Here is a 22,995-nt window from a genome sequence, read left to right on the forward strand (position 1 = left end):
ATGACAAGACACGTTTCTGCATAGGTGTGGCCGATGGGGAAGAGATTTTCAGCCGCGTTTCCCATTCCGGTTACAACGTACGGACTTCCAGATTGTGATGACAGTGTATTCTAACAATTTCTTGATTTCTTATGCACATTTATAGATAAACACAATGCCCCAATCCAGTCGTCGTTTACGAGAGCGAAGGAACGGCCTGTGTGTTTGTTTGAAAGTTTCTTTTTTTTCACGTACAGCCACGCACGTACGGGCACGCGAGAGCAGAGAAAGTTTTTTCTTTTCTTTTTTTTCTCTTCTCTTCCTTTTGTGTTTTTTCCTTGCGATGACATTGCGAAAAGGCAAAATACGTTGGCGCTAATTGAATAATTGGCCATTAAAACTAAATTGCGAAAAATTGTAAATGCGATATGCGAACTTCCGGACTGTGAGGACTTAACTTCTGGACTTCCGGATTGTGACGACTTACTGTATTCTTTCTCGATTTTTTCTCAATTTCTCGACTTACTGTATTATTTTTTTCTCAATTTCTGTACTTTCTCGATTTCTTTCTCGATAAATTATAGAGATAAACACTGCCCCAATCCAGTCGTCGTTTACAAGAGCGAAGGAACAGCCTGTGTCGTTGTTTGAAAGTTTTTTTTTTTTTTTTTTTGGCAAGTACGGCCACACACGTCTGGCCACGCACGTACGGGCACACGAGAGCGAAGGCACAGCCTGTGTGGTTGTTTCTGGCACGTGGTTTGAAAGTTTTTTTTTAATTTTCGTTGTGTTTTTTTGCATGTATGGCCATGCACGTACGGCACGCACGTATGGGCACGCACTAGTATTCTAAAAGGTGCTATTTTCAAAAAGGTGCCACATTCATGGTGAAATGATTCTGAAATTATGAGAAAATTATTCATTTTTCAACATTTTCAAAGACTAATTTTTGACTAATTGATTAAATTTGAAACGATGATTAACTGATGAACTAATTAATCATAACTGTGCCTGGTCCTGCATTCCGTCCATGATGTAGTTATAAAGAGAAAGGTATTGGGCTTAAACTACCTTTCGAGTGCATTGCAGGTGGCAGGACATGGTGTCAATCATGAAGCATTCCATCCCATAAAGGGAATTATGTGAAGCAGGATGCCTGGATGTAATCATGTTCATGAATAAGATCCCATGGGCTATTTCAAAAGTGTCGGCTCTTTTACTTATCTTATGATGAAGTAAACTGGCAGAAGAGTAAATGAGAAATAGATATAAAATGCAAGATAACTAGGAAATGTGATGCAAGTTGACGCCATTGGAGGAGCAAGAGTTGGGTAAATCAGAGGTAAATATCCGGCACTCAGCTGTTTTAATATGTAGAGATGTGGATATAACAGTAAAGTGAATGGGTAAATCATGTCTTCCATTGTCTAACTCGAACGTGTGTCTGTGTTTGTTTGTTTTGTTTTTTCTGTGTTGCAGAAATGCACATTATCCATGATCTGCTGCATTGGCAGAAGATTTCTGAATTGCACTTCACATTGGATTCGTTCAATCTGGACATTTATCAAAGTATGGTGCTTGTTAATCTTGGAGAAAGTGCCCATCAAGATTCACTGGGTATGGAGTTTCTTTTAGACTTTCCATTGAGTTTAAAAACACTGATATTATGATTTTGTTTTGTTAATGGGATGATGAATGAAAAGGTTTTTTTATAATAAGGAGGAAATCTAAAGTATCCCAAAAATTGGTTTCAACAATGATGACCAAGGCCTCCTCTCGGCTCTTCATGGAGTCGCGGTTGGGGTGGGGGGGTGTTTGAAGGGAAAGTGTCAGAAAGGGTGGAAGAATGAGATTGAAGAGAATGAGTGAGTTGGCTCCAAAGATGGCCACAAAGAGGAACAAATGCGTGGAAGTGAGCAGTAATCCTGGATTTATGTAGTTTCACCAGAAGGGTATTGATGGTGTACTGTGTGAGACCTGCAGAAACCTGTGGCTGGGGGGGGGGGAGGGGTAAAACACAGAAAGAGCATAGGGGTGCATGACTAGCAAGAAGGTGGAAGAAGACAGACCATCAACCTGTGGGCAATGGTAAAGTGATAGACCCAGAGACTGAGCTTCGTCGCGAAAGATTCCAATGACCTTGAAGGCCTTGGTTTTCACAGCATGAAGGGCAGCCCAGAGAGGAGAGCAGTGCTTCATCAAGCTGTGGACGACGGCCATGTAAGTAAATAGGAGTTCAGGTGAGCCAAATAAGGACTTTGTACGATGGAGGATGTCCATTCGACGGCTGGCTTTGGAGACCAACTTTGAAATGTGGTTTGCTCAAGAACAATCACAGCTGATAGTGAGACCCATGAGTTTGAATGACAACTTCAACTGAACATCCTCATGAGCATTGTTGAGAAAGTATATGGGGAGTGTTAAGAGGGGGGGTGGGGGAGAGAGTGGTTGCCACATGATCCTTTCGGAGAAAGAATGTGACATTTCTCAGAATCGAAAGACATATTCCGTCTTTCACAAGTTTGTGATTTTATTTCCCAAGTTCTGAAGAGAAAGAAGCGGCTGCATCCTGTCTGTCTGAATGACGAGGGGTGTCACAATACGGGGGAGGGGGTCTTCATCAAATAGATAGAGGATTTACCAGGGAGTCAGATAGATGATTTATGAAGATCAGGAATAGGAATGGGCCCAGAACATTCAGCCTTGACAGGGCGACGAGATGAAAGGATTCCATTGAGTGTCACACGATGGCTGAGAGAGTCAAGGGAGTCTGTCAGCCATGTGTAGAGTTGTCCTTGGATGCCTTAAGCTTAAGCAGAGAGTTTGGAGAGTAATGTGGGATGTCAGACTGTATCAAAAGCACGAGATATATCCAGAAACAGCAATGAATTAATATCTGACACTGAGGGTCTTCATACATTGTTGGGTGAGTAGAAGCAGTATGTCCAAGGTGGAGTAAACTGGTCTGAATCAGAATTGATGAACTGAGATGAGGTTGTTGGAGTAAAGGAAGGATTTCATATCAACGGTGAAGATAGATTCCATGACCTGACTGCTAATTGGAAGTAAGCTGATCGCCCTGCAGTCAACAGGATCATCTTTGCATATTTTTATGTACTGCAGTGATGTTGGCTGATTTCTAAGCACATAGAAGAAGACCAAGGGCAAATGATATCGTGAAAACAACAGAGAAAGGATGTGCAAGAGCAGCAGAGCAGGTTTTTAGGAATCGTAAGCTGATGCTGTCCGGTATACTCGCAGAGTCATCGTCGATGGTTGGCAGGAACTTGTCCACCTTCTGAAGTGCAAAAGACACAGAATGTTGGAGCAGTTGGATGTGAAAAGGAAGGATGGGTACTGAAAGTGAGGGGTTGGGGACACAAGATTTGGAAGCAAACACAGAATTCAGACATTATTCAGCTTTCTCATGAGCGGAGTCGGCTGTGATGCAATTTGAAAATTGGAAGGGATGGAAGGGAAGCCTACTCCAGAGCATACTCTGACTTAACAAAGTGCCACCAGCTTTTAGAGGAGGGAGACAAGTTTGAAAGTTCGTTCTTGAGGTTGGACAGATATTATTTTCTGGCTCTCCTGTGAGTGGACACACTTGTTGTGGGTTTTGTGGAATGAGCTGAAATTGCCTTTGGTTGGATTGGCTTTCCAGGAAGAGAAGGCAAGTTGTTCAGAGCAAATGCCTCACCATATGATTCAATGTACCATGGGTGGAAAGAGTGGTAGGAACATCTAACATCAAGGGAAAGATAATTGCCAATGAGAAAGGATGAAAGAAAGAGGGGGGGAGGGGCTGTTCGGAACAGAGGACCTGTTGACTTTCACATGCACATGATGAGATGAACCAGTTGGAACAGAGGACCAAGCACTGAGCAAACACCTCTGAAAATTTCTGTGAAGAAGAAGAAGAAGAAGAATACACATGTATCATGTTATTCAGCAGGGGCTGAATACACAAGGAAAACACGTTTAGCATTCCTGAAGGAGATACAAGGGTTGAAATGCATCTTAAAATCGATTTTAAATGCTTTTAAACAAGTAAGAAGCATTTATGTTTCATGTAGATTCATTTTGGAGATATTGGGAAAAGAGAGAGGCTGAGGGAGGAATGTCGGAGCTGAAGCAGAAGGAAATTGAAGTGGAAATGAGAATAGTTTTGGAGTGAAAAGACTTTTATTATTATCCCCCCCCCCCCGGAGTTAGGGAGCGGGATCTTGTAATCGTCCGGTTTGTTACTTGGCAAAATTTTCGATTTTATCAAGTATGTTGGTCTGTTCCGTTTGTTGGTTTGTTTGTTTGTCCGGTCGTCTACAGCCCAAATGGCTGGACCAGTCGTTCTTAAATTTTTACACCTGATAGACAATCCACCTGAGACGGTCCGCGTCCAAACCCCATCTTAATCAGACTAAACGTCACGACGTGACGTCATACAATGTGAAAACACATTTTTGGACATAACTCAGTGACCGGAAGCCGTAGCGACTTCCTGTTGACGCCGAAACAAACTCCAATGGAATATCTAAATGTTTTAAAATGCATGTGAGTACAAATTATGGACAGTTTTCGCAAGCGTATGACGTCAAAGTTTTTAGCTATTGGCGTGATTGAAAAAAAATTCTATTCGTTCTACAGGTCACAATTCTTAACCGATTTGGATGAAATTTTAAGAGCTGATAGAAATCCACAGTGCAAAAAGATATGTGACTTTTGGTGATGTTAAAGATCAGGATGTGGATTCTGCATCACTTTATATTATCGCCCATTATAAACCAATGGGGAATTTTGTGAATTACACATGGCTATTTCTCAAACAGTTTTGCACTTCTTATATTGAAACTTATACTGTCTATTTATGCATGTAATATTAACATGTGTACAAAGTTTGATCGAAATTGACCCAAGGTCAAGGTCAGGGTCACCCAAAACATGAAAAACACACATAAAATACATATTTTTGTTTTACAACATATTTCAAACCTGGTAACGGGATCGTAAAGCTGGTTGAAAAGCAATGTTCCTAGGTATTTTCAAATATTTTGTACGATCAGAATGAAGACAACAAGCACCGATGATAAGTTGTTGAATGTCACATGGTGGCTTTAAATGAGTTGTGAAAATTTTAAATCTGCTGCCGTTACCATGACAACGCGCGCCTGATAATTGTTATTTGTGACGTCGCGTCATTATATTAATGTACAAACAAATAAACACCACACATTCCATGACATTACAGCTTGGACCACCACACGGAAAGGTCAACTAATTCACCAAGTGTTGTGCGAAGCACGATTTTTCATTTGTCTGTTTGTCTGTCTGTCTGTCTGTCTGTCTGTCTGTCTGTCTGTTAGCAACTTTATGGCAAAACGGCTTCAGCAAACACTATCAAATTTAATCCACAGGTGGGCAATGAATCTTGGACGACCCCATTAACTTTTGGGTCCAATTGGATCAAAGGTCAAGGTCAAGGTCACGAAAATATCAGAATCGTTTTTCGCTCATAACTTCGTCAAAAATGACCTGATTTACTACAAACTCACCTTATAGTGAACCTTATTCTATTTGTCACTTATAATCCTACCCTTTCACAAAGAGAAAAATGCATATTTGTGAAGATCGGTAGGGTCCGAAGTTTTGGGGGTCATGGTCATCGGTCAAAATTACAAATTTTCCATTAAAACTAAAACATGGTTACGAAAATACAACTTTACGGGAAAACGGCTGGCTCAAACACTGTCAAATTGTATCCACAGGTGGGTAATGAACCTCGGACGACCCCATTAACTTCTGGGTCCAATTAGGTCAAAGGTCAAGGTCAGGTCACGAAAATGTCAAAATCGTTTTTTGCTCATAACTTCGTCAAAAATGGTTTAATTGACTTCAAACTAAGACTGAAATATTCCTTATTCTATTTCTTATAATCAACATTCATGTTAAGGATGTATCAAATTTAAATTTGATCCCCAAAATAACTTTATGCCTTAAATGTTGTGTTGTGTCGTGTTGTGCCTGGCACCACTTCTTCTTATTATTTTTTGAAGCGAGGAAAGGAAATATGATCATGTTGAGGAGGTGGAAGCAAGATAACCGGGTCGATGGAAATTGAACAAGGACCACGGAGACAAATAATTTGTCTCCAGCATCTCAAGGAGATGGGGATGAGACGGAGACTCTCTGAGGTTCGGAGACCGGATTGCGGTGAGATAATGGTGGGTGGTTACACCTACTATTGGCCTGGTCGCTCTGATGGTTACCATACTCAAGGAGTTGCTGTAGCTGTGTCCAATAAGCTGACCCCAATGATAATTGAGATAACACCGGTCAACGAGCGTATTATGAGACTAAGCATTCTTCACTCCTAAGGTGTTATTTCCCTGGTCTCTGTCGATGCTCCGACTGAGGCGAGTGACCTCACCATGAAGGACACATTCTATGCCATGCTAGAGTCTGTGGTTGATCAGTGCCCCAGACGAGATACACTTCTAGTCTTGGGGGATTTCAATGCATCGACTGGAACTGATAGGGATGGTTATGAAACATGTGTTGGTCCCCATGGGTCAGGAACTATGAACCAGAATAGCACTAAGTCTTTGGACACAAAATGTGACCAGCGATAGCCAAGGATTCTCCGAAGAGACCTGGTACCAAAGGAATTTCATCTCCATCTCAGATCCTTGGTCAGAGTCCAAGTCTCGCATTCATAGAGCAAGACTGGAAGCACCAAGGACCTGAAGACTCGGACTTTCGTCGTCCCACACAGGTACCGACAGTAGGTTTGACTCAGTCTGTCATCCTTCCAAGGTTGGCAATATGAGTACCAGCTTGCTGGTAACAGGGCCATTGCATCAGCGGCACAGCTGCACCCCCATAAATATGCAGCCAAGCAGCCACAGGCTGCATGCTATGAGTCAGAGGTCTTGCAGAATAGCACTTTGCAAGAAGTCATGGACTTAGGGTGGCTGGTTCATGGTTTCAGCGCCCACAAGCTCATCGCTGGACTTGGTATTCCAACGCTGGCGGTGTGGCAAAGGAGATTGACCATATCCTCGTTGACGGTCGCTGGAGGATGATCCAGAACTGTAGGGTCTACCAGAGTGCTCAGTTCCTCAATACTGACCACCGACTTGTTGTAGCAACTCTGAAGCTGCACCTTAAATCCTGGAGAATGGTACCATCCCAGCCTAGGCTGGATGTTGACAAGCTCAAGGATGAGAGAGTAGCTGAGGAGTTTGCAAACAGGCTGGGTGGACATTTGGGGTGTCTGGATGCTTTGGGGGGTCCTGAATAGTTGTGGAGTGCCCTCAAGACCACCGTCCTTGATGTTGCCGGTGGATGCCTTGGAACTCACCGCAGGGCAAAGAAGAATTTTGTCTCTCAAGGGACACTGGATACCATTGACCAGAGGCGCAGGGCCAGGCTGAATGGCAGAGCTGAGCTGTTCAGGGAGCTGAGGCGTAAAACTGTACGTGCACGAAGGGTGAACAAGGAGGCCTATGTGCAAGGAATCTGTGAGGGGGTAGAGCATCACCTGTGGACAGGTGAGTAGAGCATCACCTGTGGGCAGGTGATTCTTGTCCCGCTTACAGGGGAATTCGCGCATTGCGTTCATCCAAGCCCATCCCTCGGAGCACTGCAGTTAGAGCAGAGAGTGGTAAGCTCTTGACAGAGGAGTCTGAAGTGAAGGTCTGCTGGGCCGGTTACTTGCAGCGGTTGCACCAGGCTGATCCCCCAGCTGTCGAGTTGGACGTCAGGGGTGTTACAATCCCTGTTGCTGACCCTCCAATCAACTGTGGTCCACCTTCACTTGTGGAAACACGGGCTGCGGTGAACCGGTTGAAACGGGGTAAAGCTCCAGGAATCTGTGGCATCCATGCTGAACTTTTCAAGGCTGGTGACAATGCTGCACTCGTGTCATTGCATGCCGTTTTGTGCTCTGCCTGGAACACAGGCATCATCCCAACTGATTGGAAGAAGGGCCTTGTTGTCCCTCTCTGGAAAGGGAAGGGTGATCGCCAAGACTGCAACAACTACCGAGGGGTGATGCTGCTCTCAGTGCCGGGCAAGGTCTTTGCTCGGATAATTCTTGATAGGGTTCGCCACCATCTACTTGAGCACCAGCGTCCAGAGCAGTCAGGCTTTACACCAAAGAGGTCAACGATTGACCGTATCCTTGCTCTTCGTGCCCTCACCGAACGCAGATGAGAGTTTCGGCAGGGGCTGCTTGCAGCCTATGTTGATCTCTGTAAAGCGTTCGATTCAGTGAATCGGAATGCCCTCTGGAGGATTCTTGGTCTTTGTGGGGTGCCACCAAAACTGATCGATCTGATGTCTGAACTCCACTCTGGTACTGAGAGTGCTGTGAAATGTGGTGTTACCATCTCTGACTAATTTCCAGTTCTTACTGGAGTTCGTCAGGGGTGTGTACTGGCCCCCACACTTTTCAGCACTTGTATGGACTGGATTTTAGGGAGGATGTCGGAAAGATCAAGCTGCGGTGCATCGTTTGGGAATGTCAAGATCTCGGACCTTGATTTCGCAGATGATGCAGTCATCTTTGCGGAGACTTTAGATATCCTTTTGGCGGCCCTCGAGGTGCTGAATGAGGAGTCGAAGCCGCTGGGATTACGGGTTTCTTGGCTCAAAACTAAGATCCAGGCTTTCAATGACATCTTGGATGCTGCTGTCCTGTCTGTGTCTCTTTGTGGTGAGGATGTTGAGGTCGTGGAGAGATTCACTTTCTTTGGCAGTGATTTTCATGTCTCTGCTGGCTGTGAGTCAGAGGTCAATAGACGTCTGGGTCGGGCCTGGGGAGTCATGCATTCACTGGATAATGAGGTGTGGCACTGCCGGTACCTGTGTGGGAAGTCGAAAGTCCAAGTCTTCAGGTCCTTGGTGCTTCCAGTCTTGCTCTATGAATGCGAGACTTGGACTGTGAGCAAGGATCTGAGATGGAGACAAAATTCCTTTGGTACCAGGTCTCTTCGGAGAATCCTTGGCTATCGCTGGTCACCTCTTGTGTCCAACGACCGGTTGCTGAGAGAGACTCGGATGAGATTTCTTATCTGCATGGTACGTGAGCGTCAGTTGCGGCTGTATGGACATGTGGCTCGTTTTCCTGACGCTGATCCTGCTCACCAGATTCTCTCAGCGAGGGTCTCGTGAGTGGAGGAGGCCAATGGGCCGACCACGTGCCTCGTGGTTGCAGCAGGTTGACCAGCATCTCAAGGAGATGGGGATGGGCCTGTCATCTGCCTGGGGGAAGGCCAGACGGAAGCCCCTGGAGTACCGGCAGAAAGTGGAAGCAGTGACGCGCTGTTCTGGCATATGCTCAAATACCTGACCTGATAGAGGACAAACAACAGGCACAAATAACTCATGTAATGTGTTAAATAGGGTGGTGTAAAAGATGCTGCATGAACAGCGGTAAACTTCCGGGGTTTTTTTTCCCTGTAACCTTTAAAATCTTTATTTTATTTCAATTGAATAATATACTTGAACACTGTTGAACACAAATCGCCTTTTTGCCACTTTCAAAACCCTATTTTGCACGACTTGGAAATTCTAAATAAGGTGGTGTATAAATAACACTATCAACGGCGCTAAACCTCCAGAATTGTTTTTATACGAATTTTAAAATCATTATTTTATTTCAAATGACGTGGATATATATTTACATATATATATATATATATATATATATATATATATATATATATATATATATATATATATATATATATATATCTCTTCTTCTTCTTTCGGCTGCTCCCGTTAGGGGTCGCCACAGCGGATCATCCGTATGATCCGCATAGTGATTTGGCACATGTTTTACGCCGGATGCCCTTCCTGACGCAACCCTGGTCGCCTCTTACGACACAGGGATATGGTACACCTATATTAACCGGGGTATACACCGGCCCAGTACACTGGTACTCACTTCGCCGACCTCGGAAGGATGACAGGCTGAGTCAACCCCCTGGTGTATTAATCCAGTGGCCCAACGGGGCTTGAACTCAGAACCTTTTGGATCCCAAGCCGCTGCCCAAACCACTGCGCCAACCCCAGGCATATATATATGTATATATATATATATATATATATATATATATATATATATATATATATATATATATATATATATATATGTATATATATATATATATGTATATATATATATATATATATATATATATATATATATATATATATATATATATATATATATATACTAGTAAAGGTGCCTGTCTTCAACGGGCATCACTGGCAACATATGGTAAAAGACAGATCGCACGAATGTATTTTAAACAATATATTATATCATTTTTATCCATTGATTATCATTCAGGTTTTCCACTTCGATGACATTACCACGTCGTTTAGTGACTACACAACATGTACCATTCGTGAGTTCCGGAGGATCCATAGAGCGCATTAAAATTACAGGGCACCCTACTTTAAAGTGATCCAAAAGGCTGGATCAGTTTCGTCTACATATTCATATCTTGTAGATGTTAGCTGGTCAGAAAGTCATGGTTTTGTGAAGAGACGACGGCACATGGAAAGTGCAAATTAGTCAGGTATGAACTCAACTGTTTTCTTCCCAAATGGAGCGTGATTCTATGAGCTGAACTCATCTTAGTGGTCCTCTAAAAAATGGGAAACATTTTTATTTCTTTTTTGTGCAATAATTCCTCCCATTTTTCAAATGGAGAACATGAACTGTTAAACTACCATAATCATCAAAACGAATTTTCAGGGGCCTCTTAAGGAAGACAATAATATCATTACTATACATATCAAAGCTTGTTTCATTCCATGCAGTAACAAAAATCTGATGGTGGAACAAAAAAAGGGGCATGCCGAAATATTAATATAGATAACTACCATAATCATGAAAACGAATTTTGAGGGGCCTCTTCAGGAAGACAATAATATCATTACAATATATATCAAAGCTAGTTTCATTTCATGCAGTAACAAAAATCTGATGGTGGAACAAAGAAAGGGGCATGCCGAAATATTAATATATATATATATACGTATATATATATATATATATATATATATATATATATATATATATATATATATATATATATATATATATATATATATACATATATATATACACATATATATATATATATATATATATATATATATATATATATATATATATATATATATATATATATATATATATATATATATATATATATATATATATATATATATATATATATATATATATATATATATATATATATATATATATATATATATATCTATATATGCATATATATATATATATATATATATATATATATATATATATATATATATGTATATATATATATATATGTATATATATATATATATATATATATATATATATATATATATATATATATATATATATATATATATATATATATATACATATATATATATATATGTATATCTATCTACATATACATATATATATATATATATATATATATATATATATATATATGTATGTATGTATGTATGTATGAAAGGCCTGGTGTTGGCTTGATGGTTAAAGTACTTGGCTAAAGATTCTCGGGTCTTGAGGTCAGTCCCTGTCGGTCGTTGAATAAACACCATGTCGGTTTGACTCAGTCTGTCATCCTTTCAAGGTTGGCAATACGAGTACCAGCTTGCTGGTAACAGGGCCATTGCATCAGCGGCACAGCTGCACCCCCAGAAATATGCAGCGAAGCAGCCACAGGCTGCATTCGAGTGAATATATAAATAAATAAATATAGATAGATAGATATATACATAACCACTGAATGGGGTAAGATATTCTATGAATTCTAGAATTTCTATTTGAACTGTGACACTTTTATGTGAATTGTCATTGTTTTCTTAAATCACAGTTTTATTTCAATACTTAAGGCTTTGTGTTCTACCATTGCATCTTATTATTTGTGGTCTGCAATTGTCTTATTCCTGTTTTGCTTTCATTCCAAACAGGAAATTTACTTTCCAGGAGGATTATTCAAGATTTCTCAAGTCTTCATATTCTCGCTCAAATTCCAGTGCTTCATTGCTCTCATGATCTTTCTATTATTTATGCTCATTGTGGTGATGTTTGTGAAGATGCTGCTTTGGTTTTGGGAAAAGCTTCGAGTGCTGAGGATTTTTAGATTTATCCTGAGGACCTGATGACTTTTATTCCATGCACTTTTCAATTGTATGTTTTTCGATTTTCGTGAATTACACATGTAATATACATGTACAGTTGTTTATTTCACCTGTCTAAGAAATAAAATTCTCTCTGCATGTTTGCGTTTTTTTCAAACACTGCTGGGCCGACAAGTACAAAATTTTGTACACAGGCCAAATCCGACCCGGAGATTGTCCGAAAGATATTTTCATTCCCCACATCAGTCTTTTTAGACACAAGACCTGTATGGCCCTTTACGACCTCGAACACCTTTTAATACCCTTGAGGACCCCAAAGACCCTTTAAGACCCCTAAAACCCCAAAGACCTTGAAACCCTGCAAGACCCTTTTTACTCTGAATACCCCTGATACCCTTCAGATAAATGAGCTTGGACCTTGAGCATTTAAAGCTTTAGACCACTTGGACCTTTTTACATGCTTGAAAATTCATCTCCTTTCGACCCCTTTGACATGAACTACAATTGGAATGTACCCTTTAGACCATCTCAAACCTTTTTAGCACACACCACAGAAACATAAACATCAATACGTAGTCTTATTACAAAACACAGACTGTACATTTTTCAGCAAGTTGTTCACAAACTCAACCCACCCAGACGTCGTGGGTCAAGTTTTTATAAACACGAGCAGAGTCCTCGAGGGAGTGGTAGGAGGGAACAGGAGGAGACCTGGGAGGGTTCCGTGCCACCCTCTGGAACCCGCATAAGGAGATAACAACCAACAACAAACACACAGAGAATTGCTGAATTTGACTATGATGTAATTTTCAAATCGATGTGTTTGAATTTCCCATCTGAGCACAATCTCAGCCAGCTGAGGAGTGGGGTGTAAAATTATTTATTGAGTGATGGTGACCACTCGTGCTTCTATTGGATGGTGTCAAATTTGGTTTGCTACATCCCAGTAGTGAATCCACATTTCATCACTGGTTACGAGGTAAGCAATGAAGTTGGCAAGGCATGCATTGAACAATTCACCAAACACATGACATGATGCCAGTCGTTGCTGTCAATCTTGAGTCCTCAGGTACGAGGACCATTTTGCCGATACCATGTACATGCCTGAGCGTTTGTGGATGAAGATGAAAATGCTACCTTGAGAATTTCCAACCTCTGTGGGAATTCTTGTGACTTTCACATGGAGGTCCTTCTTGATGAATGCCTCAACCCCGGAAACAGTTTGTGGGTCATCACATCTGCGAGTTATCCTGACCTCGGGTCATCTTCAAGCGACTCAATTTTCCTCATACGCTGCCTACTGTAGACTCAGTCACCCATTGGGATTCCATAGAATATGAAGGCTCAACCACGCCAAACACGGTCACCACAAATAATTGGATTTATTGGAAGTGGACACGAAGCCTCAATGCTTGATTTTAGTAGCATGTAAATTTTACCAGTCTTCTTAAATATATTTAAGATTGAAATGGGAACAAAAAAGGGGGAAACAACATGCAATGCCAGGTTAATGAACTGAATATTTGATAACATCCCAAGGAGAAGAGTAGAGAAACTAAGATATCAGAATGTAAAGGAACATTTCTGTCGGGAACTTCTGGAAATGAATCTTTGAAACCCTATAGTAGGAGAGGATGTAAAGAGTTGTTGGAACTCTTTAAAAGATGGACTGCTGCGAGCTACTGAAAAGACATGTGGCTGATCGAAGGGCCCAGCACGACATGAGGCTACATGGTGATGTTATAATGAGGTGGATATGGTGAGTCAAGAAAAAAGAAAATTGTTTCGGATTTGGAAAAAGGGAGGTGGTAAGGAGGAATACTTGGTGGCTAAACATAGGGTAAGAAGGGAAATTTACAAGGCCAAAAATGAGTACACGATTCACTTTCAGATGTGATAAATAATGCAGACAGTGGAGGAGAGATATTTCGGACAGCAGAGCAAATGATCGGTAAAAATAAGTATCTCATAGGAGAAGAATGTGTGAAGGATGACATGGGAAATGTACTGTTTGACCATTTGGAGATTAGAAATGCTTGAAGGAGTTCCGATGAGCACCTGCTAAATGAGGCGTTCCCTTGGAACAGAGATATTCTGGAGGCGTTCGAGCCGGTGCAGGGTCTATCACCTGAGATGAAGAATGAATGGGTGAAGAAAGCCATAGATGAAATGAAGAATGGTAAAGCAGCGAGCAGCACTGGTATTGTTGCAGAGATGCTGAAGGCATCTGGTGATATTGGAGTGAATTTAATCACTAAATTGATAAATGCAATTATAAGGGAAACATGTATCCCAGATAGCTGGTAGAACAGTGTAATGGTGAATATTAATAAAGGGAAGGGGCACGATCAAGGCTATTTTTATAGGTTCGCGATTACAGGAAAAATACCTGGGGAAGAAGAAACTGCACTTTATATTTGTGGATTTGGAGAAGACGTTCAATCGGGTTCCTCGGGAAGTGTTGCAATGGTCCGTGAGAAAGTTGCGTGTGGAGGATTGGTTATTTGGGGTGGTCATGGCAATGCATGATGGCCCAACAACCTCTGTGAGGGTAAATGAAGTGCAGGGTGAGGATTTTGAAGTGAAAGTGGGTGTTCATCAGGGGTCAGTCTTGAGCCCAATCCTGTTCATCATGGTTCTTGAGGATATATCACAGGAATTTAGAGGAGGCTCACCTTGGGAGCTCCTGTATGCTGATGACTTGGTGCTGATAGCCGACAGTGTGGAAGAAGTAATGGGTAAATATGCAGGATGGAGGAGGGTATGGAGGCCAGAGGAATGAAAGTGAATAAAGGGAAAACGAAAGTACTGATTCGTGGTGTGGGAGAAGGAAGTGTGGAAAAAAGTGGGAGGTGGCCCTGTGCTGTCTGTAGAAAAGGTGTAGGTAGCAATTCAACATTGTGTAAATCCTGAAACTGCTGTGTGCACAATAGGTGTAGTAGCATCAGGGGTAAACTGCAGGTGGCACCTGACTTCAAATGTGCTGTTTGCGCAGGTAAACAAGTTAACCCAGTGAGAGCAGAAAAGTTAGTTGATGGAGATATATCTCTGGAACGTGTCGATAAACTCTGTTGCCTTGGTGATATGATTAGTGCAGGTGGTGGTGTGGAGGCAGCAGGGAATGCAACAATTAGAAGTGGCTGGAGGAAGTTTAGGAAGTTGTTACCCCGATTGACATCAAGAGGGACCTCTCTCCAATAAAAGGGAAAACTTCATGCAGCTTGCGTTGGAAGCGTGATGTTTTATGGTAGTGAAACATGGGTGATCAAAAGAGGAGGATGAACAGAGGTGTGAACGAAATGAAGTGAGAAGAGTGAGGAGGATGTGTGATGTGACACTAAAGGAGAGGAAATCAAATGTGGAATGAACAAATCGGTTAGGTGCAGAAAGCATCAGTGAGGTTATGCGTGGAGGTCGGTTGAGATGGGTTGGACATGTGGAAAGGATGTGGTTGGGTAGTTGTGTGAGGAGGTGTATAAATATGAGTGTGGATGGAAGGAGAGGTCGAGGCCGTCCGAGGAAAAACAAGGGATGTGTTACTGAGAGATGATCTTCGAGTTAAAGGTCGACCAAGAGGGCGAGCAAGGGATCGTGCAGCCTGGAAATCAGCCATTCGGTGAACCACGGTTTACACATGTAAGCATGGAAACGGTCATAAAACGATGATGATGACGAACCTCTGGATTATTATCAAAGGTCTAAACAACATGCAATGCCAGGTTAATGAAATGAATTTTAGATAACAAGCAAATTAATAACGATCAAATAAATGAAATAAGAAAAGTCGATTCTAGAATTCCTGTGAATGCCCAGATGTTACAACTTTTGAAACGCCTTTTGTATTCGACTAAAATACTGTTGTGATGCAGTGCTCTGACAGGATGTGTTGCATCATGGGGCATACGACCCAATAACAGAATCCTGAAGCTGGCTGTCCTGCTGTAGTCATGTTCATGAATATGACACCTAATTGTGTATTTCACGACAGCGGGTCTGTTGGTCTGTACAACGCCTCGATTTCCCAAGCTGTTGATGAAATTCTATCTGTAGATATAAAAAGTGCAAGATAAGTATTTAAGATTGAAACGGTAAATACAAGGGGAGTAAAAATGCTCCATTGTGTTAATGGAGAGTCAAGCGTCATGAATGAACCAAATCTGATGTGTGTGTTCACAGGAATATGTATAATCGCTCATCAGTGTGTGTATGTAATACATCATGTATAACATGCGTGTCATTATCATCATCAGCTATTTTAGATCTACTACTGCACAAAAGCCTCAGCATGTTGAAGCCATGTTGCTCTGTCTCTTGCTTTGTTGTTCCAATTCACTCCTCCCCAATATTTGTCTTTCATACCTCAATCTTTGTTGTGGCCTTCCCCTGTTTCTGTTGCCATTCATCGGTCTCCATGTTGTTACTGTTGTTGCCCACCTGCTATCCGACCCGCTAACGTGTTGGGCCAATTTTCATTTCCTAAGTTTGATTATTTCTAAGATATCCTGAGTTTTGGTTTGTTCTCTGACCCATTGATTTATCTTTGCATGTTACACAACATATGATGTTCCTTATTGGGTTGTATTGTGCTGCTGTTAACTTTTTCTCAATTTTTGTTGTTAACACTCGGGTCTCTGCCCCTTAATTGATCGTTGGAATAATACACTGATTGAAAACTTCCCTTTTTGGACATATAATATTGGTAAGCTCTCTCTCTCTCTCTCTCTCTCTCTCTCTCTCTCTCTCTCTCTCTCTCTCTCTCTCTCTCTGTCTCTCTCTCTCTCTCTCTCTCTCTCTCTCTCTCTCTCTCTCTCTCTCTCTCTCTCTCTCTCTCTCTCTCTCTCTCTCTCTCTCTCTCTCTCTCTCTCTCTCTCTCTCTCTCTCTCTCTCTCTCTCTCTCTCTCTCTCTCTCTCTCTCTCTCTCTCTCTCTCTCTCTCTCTCTCTCTCTCTCTCTCTCTCTCTCTATCTCTCTATCTCTCTATCTCTCTATCTCTCTATCTCTCTATCTCATCTCTATCTCTATCTCTCTCTTTCGGCATGCACGTGCAAACGCAAGGGGCTGTTGCTCAGTCTCTGGCGGTACGTGTGGAGCCTGTGTTGCTTTCTCTCTTCTTGTCATCTTCTCCTCTCTCTAATGTATTTTTTGGGGGTGTTCCTTGTGTATAAACTGTTATCAATGCTTTATCGATTACTTGAAAATTGAATTGGTTTCTTCTCTTCTTTTTACCACTCTTGTATATAATCCTTTGCTTTTTTCTATTGAATTTTTACCCTTTATACTTTTTTGTAATAAAAGGACATAAAAGTCAAAATCTCTCTCTCTGTCTCTCTCATGACGTCACTGAGTTTTCCGTATTGTCTCCATCCAAGTTTGATTCTTCTCTTTATTTATTCTTCTTGATTATTTTCCTTGAAGTTAAAGCTTTGCCCTGGGGATGTGTATTCTTCAACTTCTTCTCTTTGGTTTCAATTTATTACTTGTAAAATCGAAGATTCTTCAAGTATATTGTTCAGTCGATTTTGTTACTTGGCAAAAAAACCAAAAATTTGGACAAGGATGTTGATCGCCTCCGTTTGTTTGTTTATTTGTTTGTCTGTCCACTTGCCTCCAAGCCAAACCGCTCAAACGATCATTCTGAAATTTTCAGAGATTAATACCACCAACCCTGTGAGGGTTCTGCATTGAACTTTCATAAAATTTGGTCGACCGAAAAGGTCGACATAGGCCAATAGGCCAATTTGAGCCCACTTTTCTAAAATCTTCAATTTTCATCTGATTCACTTGAAACTTGAAGACCATTTGCATATGAATTGCTGAATTCAACCACCTATTAATTTTGAGATCAACTTAGGCCAAAAGGTCAAATTGGGCTAAATTTTCAAAAATCCTCAATTTTCATCTGATTGACTTGAAATTTAAAGACCATTTGCATATCAGGTCGCCAAATTCAACCACCTATTAATTTTGAGGTAAACGTAGGCCAAAAGGCCAATTCGGACCAAATTTTCTGAAATCCTCAATTTTCATCCGATTGATTTAAAATTTAAAGAGGAGTTGCATATTTGGTTATTGAATTTCATCACCATTTATTTTTTAGATCAAATTTGTTTTTTTGTATTTTGCAAGTATCGTGCTCTGCACGACATCGTCTTCTTCTTTTGATTTCTCCATGAGGTACAAGGGGGTACATTACTATGATTATTGACCTGTTCATCTTCAGCCCACACTTCCTGCTGGCTTTGGCAAGTTCTCTGAGCATGATTTCAATTTTCTCTGAGCTATATTCTCTCACTTCCAAAGTCTGTTTGTCACCGTGGCATTCTTCCTTCCACCCGTCATTCTGTGTCTGATATCATATTCATCTCAGAAATGCTCAACATCTCGACCTCCCTCAGTGTAAGACACAAAGGTATAAAAATTTGACAATATTCCTTTTTTGACCAAAATGCTTAATTGTGTTATGTTGGTGTTTATACCAAGTACATATATAATATTTGTTTGAATTGTGTTTTAATTCAGCTTGTGATCTTCGTGCTTTTATATTTGTTTTAACATGATTCTTTGTTGCTAATCTGATGTCAACCTTGTGTCTATCGATCTTCTGACTGTCTTTACCAAGGATGTTTTCTTTATAAAATGAAATTAAAATACTGTATTTTGAATGTATGTTTTGTGGGAAATCTATGTGCCCAAACCAGGAATCAAACCCAGGTCCTCTGCTGAACCGAACCAGTGCTCCACTATTTGGACGACCCACCGACTGAGCATGTAATTCTCCCACAAATGGAAACTCCTCTCTTTTCGAAGACCTTGCCGTGGACAAGCCGCCGCTGCTCCTATCGTTGGCAGCGAGTATCCCAGAAGCAGTGACATTTGTTTATATTTATTTATTTATTCATTTATTTTGAGGAACTTGCATATATACATGTCTACCTGTGTGCGATAATCACGATTCATGTGCATGTACAATCACAACCATGCATGTGTATGTATAATCACGATTCATGTGCATGTGTGGGTGCTGCTGCCACCAGTCGTCATCGCCACACACCATCCCACTAAAGCTTGATCCCATCAGTTCGCGAAAGGAAGGAGTCACACCGCAGGATGGAATTGGCAAAAGGGAGCCATCCTCCGTGAGAGTAACAAAGAGCACCAAGCTGAGGAAGTTGACAAAGTACCCGAAGCCGAGGTGTGTGCATGTGTGTGCATGCGTGGTGGAGCACGTGGGAAATCTATTAAAAATGACAGTTTCTGTATTTGAATAACAGCACAACGTAGTTTAGTGGGAATCAAAATGGATGTGCTGTGTGTCATCACGTATTCTGCCCAATTCAGAGCATCGGTTCTGCTGAAGCCGTTTCATGGATCGAATTACAATCCTGGGTGGTTCACCACTCCCACTCAGCAAGTCAGAACAGGAATTTGGAATTTGTTTATGGTGCCAGCGATAGCTCGCCTACTCTTTGCAAAAGGCTTTAATGTCCACCAACTAATGCTGGCAGATCGGACTCCCAGTTTGACATCCATCTGAGGATGGCACACACATTGATGAATCACCCTACCTGTGCAAGGGGGGTCCTGGGGGTCTGGACCACCAATTTTGGAGGGGAATAAAAAAACTCGTTGCCAAATCTCCCAAAAGGCAAAAAAAAAAAAACTTTTTGAAATATACGTACAAGATAGAGGTTCGTGGAAGAGCAAGAGCGGAATGGACAGGAACAAAATGGCAAGGGGGAAACACCAACAGCAGAATAGAAGTGAGAGTGAGATCGAGGGAAGGGGAGAAGGATATATTGGGGTCAACAAGCTGCATCCAAAATGAATTAGAACGGCACTCGATAGAGTGCATACAGGCTCCACCAGGCTGAACAGTTCACATTTTGTTTCCCACCATTTTAATTATTTGTATGTAGCCTGTGGCTGCTTGGCTGCATCACTTCCTGGGGGTGCAGCTATGCAGCTGATGGAATGCCCCTGCTACCAGCATGCTGGTACTCATTTTGCTGACCTCAAAAGGATGATTGGCTGAGTCAACCCCACCTGGTGTTAATTCAATGAAAAAAAGGGGCTTGAACTCAAGACCCTTGGATCTTAAGCCAAGCACCTTAACTGTTAAGCCAACACCAGGCCTTGTTTCCCACTGATAGTCCGTATCTGCATCTGGACCTGAACCAAAATCAAATTGGCTTGTTCTTCTCACCGACACAACTCGTCCATCAAGTTTTGTCAAACTCCTTCCACAATGTTTTGAAATATCGTGCTATATGTCGTTTTTGGCCCCATCTCTTTGTGGTGATCGAAGAATCACTTAGAAATGTAAAAAAAATTGTCTGATACGGATCCGGATTTTCACCAAAATCGAATCAATATGTCCTAATCACACATCCAACTGATCCACTAAATTTCATCTGAATCCATCCATATCCTTTTGAGATATCCTCCTCAAAAACAGAGACAAATGGGTGAATACATAACCTCTGTTTTGGTGGTGCAGCTAATTAAACAAAGGAAGAAGAGGAAGGGAAAGATGAAGCACAAAAGAAACAAACCAACTGACAAATAACAAACGAGAAGGGCACTTGTTAGAGCACATACCTGTGCCACGTCATGCCTGATCCACGAGAACATATCGGGCCCAATCAATAGATTTTTGAAATATCAGGCGATGTATCATTTTTGGCCCTTTCTCTCAATAGTGAAGAATCACTTTAAAATTCCAGTAGTCGGATCCGGATCTTCACCATAATCTAATCAGTTCGTCGTCGTCACACACCGAATCTCTACAAAATTTCATCCGGATCCATCCGCAAATTTTTGAGATATCTTAGTCGATTCAAACTTAGTCGAGACAGCTCAGTGGCGAGTGTGTGTGTGTGTGTGTGTGTGTGTGTATGAGTGTGTGCTGGGTAATAGATGTGTAACACATCAGGTAAGGTTTATTTGGTAATGTGAGACAGCTTATGTGTTGTTGTATTAATAAATGTGTGACCAGTGTTATTAATCCCTACTTTAATTCATGGATGTGTGTGTGTGTGTGTGTGTGTGTGTGTGTGTGTGTGTGTGTGTGTGTGTGTGTGTGTGTGTGTGTGTGTGTGTGTGTGTGTGTGTGTGTGTGTGTGTGTGTGTGTGTGTGTGTGTGTGTGTGTGTGTGTGTGCGCGCGCGCTTCTTTCTTGTTGGCCAATTACAGCCATACTTGCTCCATAGGATCAGCATGACCCCAATTAGTGGATCGTTTTTATCTTTCCCTGTGGTTTTAGGGGTCGAGGTGTGGGGGAAATTCTCCATGTAAATCTGTATCATGTGGTGCTGTTCCAGGTGGGGGAGGGGAAGGTATTACAAGACTTCACCCCTTTTCACACAACAGTGTTCCTGTCCCCACGTTTTCCAGTTCAATGATGCGTTTTGAATTATAAGCAGAAGGTATGTTTTTGTTTCATGCATGTAATATGGTTATTTTATTATTGTTATTAGTATCATTATTATTATTATTATTATTATTATTATTATTATTATTATTACCTCTGCTACTGAAGGTGGAAGGGGGTTATGTTTACACACCTGTTTGTTTGTTTGTATGCCGCATAACTCAAAAGGTTGAGGATGAATTTGGATGAAACTTGATATTGCGTGTGTGACGAGGACAAACATTAGATTTTGGTGAAGATCCGAATCCGGCAACTGGAATTGTTTAAGTGATTCTTCACCATTGAGAGAAAGGGTTAAATGATAAAGCACAATATCTCCAAAATTATTGGCCCCAATATGTTCTACTGGAGCAGGAATTGCGTGGTGGAGGGACGCGCTCCACAGAGTGCCCTTCTAGTTTCTGGGAGCAATTGAGGCAGCCGTCAGTTGCCTATACACTGCCCAAATGAAGGTATGTGTCAGAAGAACACGTTGTAACCTTGGAACAAGATCACCTGGAGGGTGGTTACTCTCCGATGATATTAAGTCAGAAAGATAATAACAATGCCCTCCTGGTGGCTTCCATCAGGAGCGGATGCTTCTCGTGGTTAAAATTAATTGATGATAAAAACTGAAGAATAAAAAAACGTTGTTTTGTTTTTCAGGAAAAAAAATTCTAATAAAAAAGTTTATTCTTCATCATAACTTCGTCTCTTCATTGAGTTTGTTTGACTCGATCTGCCTCATGAAGAGATGTTTGTCATTCCTCCCAAGAAGGAAGTAACCTTGTTTGAAAAGCTGTCCAGAATATTTTCACCTGTCCCCGGAAAGGTGAGGAAAACGTTTGGCAGATTGAATGAGATGGATTTTGTTTTTGAATTTTTTAAATTGAATCAAATGAGATGAAAAGTGGATTTATTTGTTAACAATGATCTAAAGCTCATCGAGGAGCTTGTACATCTAATCATAGGCAGGACAAAGACATGGGACATCGATACTTTTTTATAAATTACAAGGAGATTAACAGATGTTGGACAAACACAGATGGTGTCTGGGATTTGAACCCGGGTTCACTGCATCGTGATCGACCATTGGATCAGATGGAAACACGAACAGATCAACCCTGGATCCATGTAACATCGTTAAAATGTTGCCCATCGCTTATCATTTTCCTCTTTCAATATCATTACGATTTAGTTTTACACCAGGAGAATGACTTCAGAATATGTGAGATTGTTGCGCATTGATTGCTTCCTCATAATTTCATTTACTAATTAATTGGTTCATAATTTATTAAAACATTCCCGATGAGGATAACACATTATTGCAGTTCTCGGAACCACGTGCATACAACAAAGAGGTGTCCCAAGACAGTTATTCCATTATTATACGTGTAGTTCGTCCCCTTCCTTTTGTTTAGCGGAACAA

The 22,995-nt window shown here is 41.2% G+C and overlaps 1 long non-coding RNA gene across 1 annotated transcript; it reads left to right on the top strand.

Moving 5' to 3' along the window:
• Positions 1-16: 16 nt before the first annotated feature.
• LOC147007304 (uncharacterized) lies at positions 17-12,297 on the top strand. Its single transcript, XR_015054279.1, has 2 exons — positions 17-1,596; positions 11,989-12,297. It is a non-coding gene; the product is annotated as an uncharacterized LOC147007304 (long non-coding RNA).
• Positions 12,298-22,995: the final 10,698 nt, after the last annotated feature.

This window comes from Eptatretus burgeri, unplaced genomic scaffold, assembly GCF_056783735.1.
Source record: "Eptatretus burgeri isolate ZD-2024b unplaced genomic scaffold, Ebu_testis_v1 Ebu_testis_scaffold_337, whole genome shotgun sequence".
NCBI classification, from domain to species: domain Eukaryota; kingdom Metazoa; phylum Chordata; class Myxini; order Myxiniformes; family Myxinidae; genus Eptatretus; species Eptatretus burgeri.